General features: G+C 38.8%; 1 pseudogene; it reads right to left on the bottom strand.

Annotated features, from left to right (window-relative positions):
- Positions 1-2,911: 2,911 nt before the first annotated feature.
- Positions 2,912-3,428, bottom strand: LOC102828937 (annotated as a pseudogene).
- Positions 3,429-8,185: the final 4,757 nt, after the last annotated feature.

Here is an 8,185-nt window from a genome sequence, read left to right as displayed (position 1 = left end):
CTTTACATTGAGATGCAATACATACCAAAAGGCTATGCTTTTCTATCTTTAACAGTAAATATTTTAAGTTCTCTCCATTTTCAGCAAGCAAGGTTGTATCATCTGCATATTGCAGTTTGTTAATGAATCTTCCTCCAATCCTGATGCCATGTTTTTCTTCATATAACCCAGATTCTCAGAATATTTGCTCAGCATTCTGGTTGAATATGTATGGTGAAACAATACAACCCTGTCTCACAACTTTCTTAACTTTAAGCCATTCAGTGTTTCCATGTTCTGTTCAAACAACTGCCTGACAAACATGATTGCCAGCAAGCATATATGCTAGCTTTGTGTTCCCTTTGAGTTTCAGCCTTGGAGGGGTGTTTGCCCTGAAGCGACTTGATTGATTGACTTGATGGCTCCTGGGTGAACAACTTGTTTGTTCTTATAGAAGCCAATCAGACTGCCATTTTTGTTTTTTTGATTGTTCCTGTTCATCTTTCTTACAAGAAGTATCTTCTGTTGTTCTAGCTGTTCCTGGCTGGTCTGCTTGTACTTTCTAGTGGGAATGTCCCACCTCAGAATGTTCTGGATGAGTCTCAGGATTCCTTGTAAGGTCCTATACACTACAAAGTCTCCATATGAAGCTGATTTCAATAATTAAGTTCTAGAACCCCTCTTAGTTATTCAATCAATTATAGGCGGAAGGCAGGCTTACAAGCGTTCTTTAATCATATTTCCTGATATTCTTTTCTATTCCACTCAAATGTCTATTTTACATTAGTAGGCAAGGGAAACGAATATTCAGAATACTGTCAAGCATCTTAACATTACTTCACCTCATCAGACTGCCTTGATTCCTGAATCACAGAGTCCTGTTGTTCCAAGATTGAGCATATATCACTGTTTAACTCTTTCCTATTTAGCCCATACAAACCTGCCTCAGTGTTCTCCTATCTACATTGTTCTTCATCCCTCCCCAATTCTTGTGTATTGCCCTCCCCCTACCCTGTGCTATACCATCCTCTTCCTTCACTCCCTTCCCTCCAACCCCCTGAACCCATCCCACTGGTAACCAACAAAGAATTTTTTTTTTTTCAGTCAGCATAATGTCCTCAAGGATCAGCATTGTTATGTAGTGGCTTGCAGCTTTTTTGTTATTCTGCAATGTAGCATAATATTCCCTAGTGTGTGTGTACCAATGTTCATGTATCCATTTTTCCTTTGATGGACACTTAGACTGTTTCCATCTTTTTGGCATTGTGAATAGTACTGCCAAGAACATTGGTGTGCATATATCTACTTATATTTTGATTTGTATTTCTTCTGGATATACACCAAGCAGAGGAATTGCTGGATCAAAGTTATTTCTCTTTCCAACTTTATGCCATACTGTTTTCCAGTGCAACTGAACTGTTTTCCATTCCCACTAGCAATGCAGGAGGGTCCCAGTCCCTCCACAACCTTGCCAGCATTTATTGTCCTCTGTGTTTTGAACTTCACTGTTATTGCTATTGTGAGATGATACCTCATTGTTGTTTTGATTTTTATTTCTCACTGATCTGTATTGGAAAAAGTGCAGCCAGAGTGCTCCTGGGAGGCTAGGATGGCCAAACTTTGCCTCTCATACTTCAGACATATTGTCAGGAGGGACCAGTCACTGGAGAAAGATATCATGTTTGGTAAAGTGGAGGGTCAGAGAAAAAGAGAAGGACCCACAGTGATATGGATTGGCAACATGGCAGCATCAATGGTCTTAAGCGTGAAAATAGTGAGGTTAGCCCAGGATCGGGCAGTGTTTCGTTCTGCTCTGCTTAAGGTCACTATGAGTTGGTATCGACACAATGGCACCTAACAACAACAACAACAATGTCTAATGATTGTGAACATTTCTTCATATGTTTGTTGGCTGCCTGAATCTTCCTTGGTGACATGTCTGTTCATATCCTGTGCCCATTTTTTAAATTTGGTTATTTGTCTTTTTCTTGTTGATGTGTTGTAATTGCCTATAGAGTTTAGAACTTAATCTATTCTCTGATACGTCAATGTGAATTTTTTTTTTTTTTTCCCTTTCTGTGGGCTCCCTTTTTACTCTTAGGTTAAATCTTTTGATGCATATGTTGTTGTTGTTGTTAAGTGCCGTCGAGTCGGTTCCGACCCATAGCGACCCTGTACAGGGTTTCCAAGGGTGTAAATCTTTACAGGAGTAGAAAGCCTCATCTTTCTCCCGCGGAGCGGCTGGTAGTTTTGAACCGCTGACCTTAAGGTTCGCAGCCCAATTCGTAACCACTGCGCTACCAGAGCTCCTTTTTGATGCATATAGGTTTCTAAATTTTAATATGTCCCATTCATCTATTTTGTCTTCTTTATTTTTGTAATTAAAAACATTATATTAATTTATTTTATTTTAATACATTTGAGCCAAATTTATATGTTTCTAGCTTCACAAGAAAGCTTCTTCCCAATGTGTGGCCTCTATAACATTGACTCTGAGCAGCTCAAGAAATAAGCAAGAAGTTGCTTTCTACCTCTCTTCACTATTCCATCCTCTGTTCCCCTTCTCCTTTGTATGTGAATAGATCTAACCATATTAATACAATTTAGGCCAAAGATATGAATTATTCCCTTCATCACTGATGAACATTTGTTGGTAAATGTTCTGACAAAAACATTCCTGGTGACAATGTTTCTCAAGGTAAAGACCTCCCAAGATAACATGTCGTATAAGCCATACAAACATATGGATGGAAAGACAAAAGGGATAAAGGATAGGCACTGTGTACACAATAATTTGTGCAGACAGTGCCTATAGAACAGGAATCCATGTGGGTCAGAGGTGTGGGGATAATGTTTCTTGCTGAGGCTCAGGGTTCTTCTTAATGGATCTCTAATTATCCACCCAAATTCAAATGGAGAAGCATCTTCTTTACTACCCAAACATGCCCAGGTAAAGCTACTTCTCATTCTGATGGTAGCTGCTGAGTTCCGACTGTGTTATCTGAAGGTACTGCTGGACATTGGCATCTTTTGGCAGCCTGCCGATGGCATCAGGAGGTAATGCCGAGCCTGGTCATAGTCCTACAGACAGAAAAAGGCCATCTTGGCCCAGTACAAGACCTTGGCATTGTTGGGCTGTCATTCTAGAGCTTTCTGACTGTATTCCTTTGAGTATTATGAGTATTCATACTTCACTGGCTCCATCTGAAAAAGGCAGGCAGCTAGATTATTATAGCAGTCTTTGTGCGTAGTATGCAGCATGTTTTCGTGTTCAGATGTGAAAGCTGAACCCTGAGGTCCTAGGTTAGATATTGGGGAGAGCAGACTTGGGGCCAGCAGCTGTAGCAAGGCTCACTGGTACCTACTCATGACATCTCAGTACTTCCCTACCAGTAGCTTTGGCCGCCCTCTTCCTTGCACAGCTGAGCCTGCTGTAGGCACTTTTCCATAACTCTTTGTCACCAAGCATTCCAGCCATGGCACCAAAGAAAGACATGGAAGATTTACAGCCTCTGAAAAATTACATAGTTCTACTGAAGTCTCTCGCTTGTGTAATTTTTGAAATATTTAGTAGTATGTGTGTGCCCGTCACTTGTTGTTGTTGTTGTTGTTATGTGCCATTGACCCGGTACCAACTCATAGTGACCTTATAAACAGCAGAACAAAACACTGCCTGACCCTGGGTCAACCTCCCTATCGTTGCCACCCTTGAGCCCATTGATGCTGCCTCTTGGCCAATCCATCTTGCTGGGTGTCATCCTTTTTTTCTCTGACCCTCCACCCTACCAAACATGACATCCTTTTCCAGTAACGGGTCCCTCCTGGCAATATGTCTGAAGTATGAGAGACAAAGTTTGGCCATCCTGGCCTCCAAGGAGTACTCTGGCTGCATTTCTTCCAGCACAGATCTGTTGGTTCTTTTGGCAGTCCATGGTACTTTCAATATTCTCCTCCAAAACCATAACTCAAAAGCATCAATTTTTCTAGTCTTCCTTATTTACTGTTCCAGCTTTCACATGCATATGAGGTTATTTAAAATACCATGGCTTGGGTCAGGCACACATTAGTCTTCAAGCTGACATCTTTGCTCTTCAACACTTTAAAAATATCTTGTACAGCAGATTTTACTAATGCAAAATATCATTTGATTTCTTGACTCCTGCTTCCATGAGTGTTGATAGTTGATGCAAGAAGAATGAAGTCCTTGAAAACATCCATCTTCTCTCCATTGATTAGAATGTTGTTTATTGGTCCAGTGGTGAGGATTTTGGTTTTCTTCACATTGAGATGCAATCCATACTGAAGGTTGAACTCTTTGATATTCATCAGTAAATATTTCAAGTCTTCTTCACTTTCAGCAAGCAAGGTTGTATCATTTGCATGTCACAGGATGTTAATAAGACTTTCTCCAATCCTGATGCCATGTTTTTCTTCATAGAACCCAGATTCTCAGATTTTTTGCTCAGCATACAGTTTGAATAAGTGTGGTGAAAGAATACAACCCTGTTGCACACCTTTCTTATTTTTAAACCATTCAGTGTTCCCATGTTCTGCTGGAATAACTGCCTCTTGGTCCAGGTGCAGATTCTTCATGAGCACAATTAAGTGCCACGGAATACTCATACTTCTCAATGTTCTCCATAGCTTGTCATGATCCACAAAATCGAAAGCCTTTGCATGGTCAATAAAGCACAGGTAAGGATCTTCTGATATTCTCTGCTGTCAACCAAGATCCATTGGTCATCAGCAATAATATCCCTCATTCCACGGCCTTTTTGGAATCCGGCTTGAAACTCTGGAAGTTCTATGTCAATGTATGCTTGTACCCATTTCTGTATTACTTTTAGTAAAACTTTACTCACATGGGGTATCAAAGATATTGTCTGATGATTTCTGCATTCTGGTGGGTGGGTCACCTCTCATTGGAATGGGCACAAATATGGATCTTTTCCAATCAGTAGGCCAGATAGTTGTTTTCCAATTTTCTTGGCATAGATGACTGAATACCTCCTGTGCCACCTCACTTTCTTGAAAGATTTCAATTTTGTTTTCATCAATTCCTGGTGCCTTGTTCTTTGCCAAATCCTTCAATGTACCTTGGACTTTTTCCTTCAGTATCACTGGCTCTTAATCATATGCTACCTCTTGAAATGGTTGGACATCAACCATTCCATTTTGGTACAGTGACTCTGTGTATTCCTTCCAACTTCTCTTGATGCACTCTGCATAATTCAATAATTTGCCCAGAGAATCTTTCAATAACGAAAGTCAAGACTTGAAATTTTTTCTTCAGTTCCCTCAGCCAGAGAAATTCTGAGTGTGTTCTTCCATTTTGGTTTTCTGACTCCAGATCTTTGCACATTTTGTTATAATATTGGGCTTTGGCTTTATCTTCTCGAGCTGATCTTTGAAATTTTCTGTTCACCTCTTGTACCTCGTGATTTCTTACATTTGCTTTAGCATCTCTATACTGGAAAGCAAGTTTCAGTGTCTCCTCTGACATCCATTTTGACCTTTACCTTCTTTCTTGTTTTCCTAATGACTTTTTGCTTCCTACCTGTATGATGTTCTTGATGTCATCCCACAACTCTTCTGGTCTTCGGTCTTTAGTGTTTAATGTATCAAATCTGCTCATCAAATGATTTCTAAAGTCAAGGTCATATTTTGGCTTATGTGGGCTTGTTTTCATTTTCTTCAACTTCAGTTTGAATTTTCATATGAGCAATTGGTGGTCTGTTACACAATCTGCCTCTGGCCTTCTTTTGACTGATGATATGGAGATTTCCATTGTCTACTTCCGCAGATGTAGTCAATTTGATTTCTGTGTATTCCATCTGGTGAGATCCAAGTATGTAGTCATCTCTTATGATGTCTAAAAAAGGTATTTGAAATGAACAAATCATTGATTTTGCAGAATTCTATCATCCAATCTCCAGCCTCATTTCTATCACCAAGTCCATATTTTCCAACTACTGATCCTTCCTCTTTGTCCCTAACCTTTGCATTCCAATCACCACTAATGATCAATACATCTTGATTTCATCATTGATCAATTTCAGATTGAAGAAGTTGCTAGAATTCTTCTATTTCATCCTTTAGTGGTTGGTGTGTTAATTTGAATAATAGGGTTTTAACTGTGTTTCCCTGTAGGCTCATAGATATTATGTTATCACAGACAGCATTGTACTTCATGGCTGATCTGAATATGTTCATTTTGACAATGAATGCAACACCATTTTTCTTCAATTAGTCATTCCCGACAAAGTAAACCATGTGGTTTTCAGATTCAAAATGGCCAATACCAATCCATTTCAGCTCACTGATACCTAAGATATCGATGTTTATGCATTCTATTTAATTTTTGACAATATCTAATTTTCCTAGATTCATACTTTGTACATTTCATATTCTGATTATTAATGGATGTTTATAGTTGTTTTTTATCATTTTGAGTTGTGCCCCATCAGCAAATGAAGGTCCCAAGGGCTTTACTACCACAGACTTTACTCTATTTGCGTTATCACAGTCAACTCTACTTTGAGCAGGCAGCTCTTTCCCAGTTGCATTTTGAGTGCCTTCCAACCTGAGGTTCTCATTTTCCAGCACTATATCTGACAGTGTTTCTCTGCTATTAATAAAGTTTACAGTGACTAAATATTCAGAAGTAGTCACTCCTTCTTCCTAGTCTGTCTTCATCTGGAAGCTCATCTGAAACCTTTCTTCCATGGGTCACCCTTGTGGTATTTAAAATACTGGTGGCAAAGCTTCCAGAATCACAGCAACTCACAAGCCACCACAGTACGACAAACTGATAGACATGTGGTGGTGTCATTTACTAAAGCCCTTAATTTTGTCTCTATTTTTTTTCATTGATGACCTTTATAATTCTGGGATTCACATTTAGGTCTTTAATCCATGTGGAGTTAGCTTTTGTATATGGTGTCAGGTAAAGTTCTTGTTTCAATCCTTTGCATATCAATTTCTAGTTCTGACAGCACCATCTGTTGAAGAGACTATGTCCTACCCAAACAATGTACTATGCCTTTTGTCAAAGTTGAATGTGGATGTTTAATTTCTGGATTCTCAATTTGTTCCATTGATTTATATATCTATCATTGTACCAGTACCAGGACGTTTTGACCACTGTAGCCATGTAGTAAATTCTGAAATCAGAGAGTGAGAGACTTCAAACTTTGTTCTTCTTAAGCAATGCTTTGATTATCCTGGGCCTCTTTCATTTCCAAGTAAAGTCTGTAATTGTTGTTGTTGTTGTTGTTTTTCCATCTCTCTAAAGAATGTGATCTCCAGAATCATTTCTATCACCAAGGTTATATTTTATGAAAACGGGTCCTTTCTCTTTGTTTCCAACTTTCATATTCAAAACACCAGTAATTATCAATACATCTTGATTGTATGTTTAATCAATTTCGTAATGAACAAGTTGGTAGAATTCTTCAATTTCGTCATCACTGGCTTTAGTGGTTGGTGCATAAATTTGAATAATAGTGGTATTAATTTGGCCTTTGTACACATGTAAATATTTTCCTAACATAGACAGCATTGTAATTCAAGGTAGATCTTTAAATGTTCTTTTTGATGATGAATGCTATGTCATTCCTTCTGAATTTTTCATTCTCAACATAGTATACAATATAATTGTCAGATTCAAATTCGCCAAAACAAGTGCATTTCAGCTCCCTAATGCTTATGATATCAATCTACATGTGTTCCATCTCATTTTGACATCTGCCTATTTTCCTAGATTTATACTTTCTGCAATGCATGTTCCATTTTAATGGGTGTTTTGCAGCTGTCTCTCACCATTTTGTGTAGCTCCCCATCAGCAAGTGAATGTTCTGAAAGTTTTAGTACATTTGTGTCATTCTGGTCAACTCTACTTTGAGGAAGCAGCTCTTCCCCAGTCATATTTTTTATGCCTTCCAACTTGAAAGGCGAATCATCTGGTACTATATGTGAAAATGTTATGCTGCTATTCATAAGTTTTTTGGTGGCTATATATTACAAAATAATTTACCTCTCCTTCTTCATAGTTTGTCTTAATCTGGAAGCTTAGCTGAAAGCTGTCCATCATGGTGACCCTGCTGGTGTTTAGAATACCAGTGGCATAGCTTCTAGCATCACAAAGACATGGAAGCCACCACAGTAAGGCAAACTGACAAATGAGGTCAGGGTTCCTCTGATATGT

The sequence above is a fragment of the Chrysochloris asiatica genome, unplaced genomic scaffold, assembly GCF_000296735.1.
Source record: "Chrysochloris asiatica unplaced genomic scaffold, ChrAsi1.0 scaffold00068, whole genome shotgun sequence".
NCBI lineage: Eukaryota > Metazoa > Chordata > Mammalia > Afrosoricida > Chrysochloridae > Chrysochloris > Chrysochloris asiatica.
The sequence above is the reverse complement of the archived record's forward strand: the minus strand, read 5'-3'. Positions and strand labels throughout refer to the sequence as shown.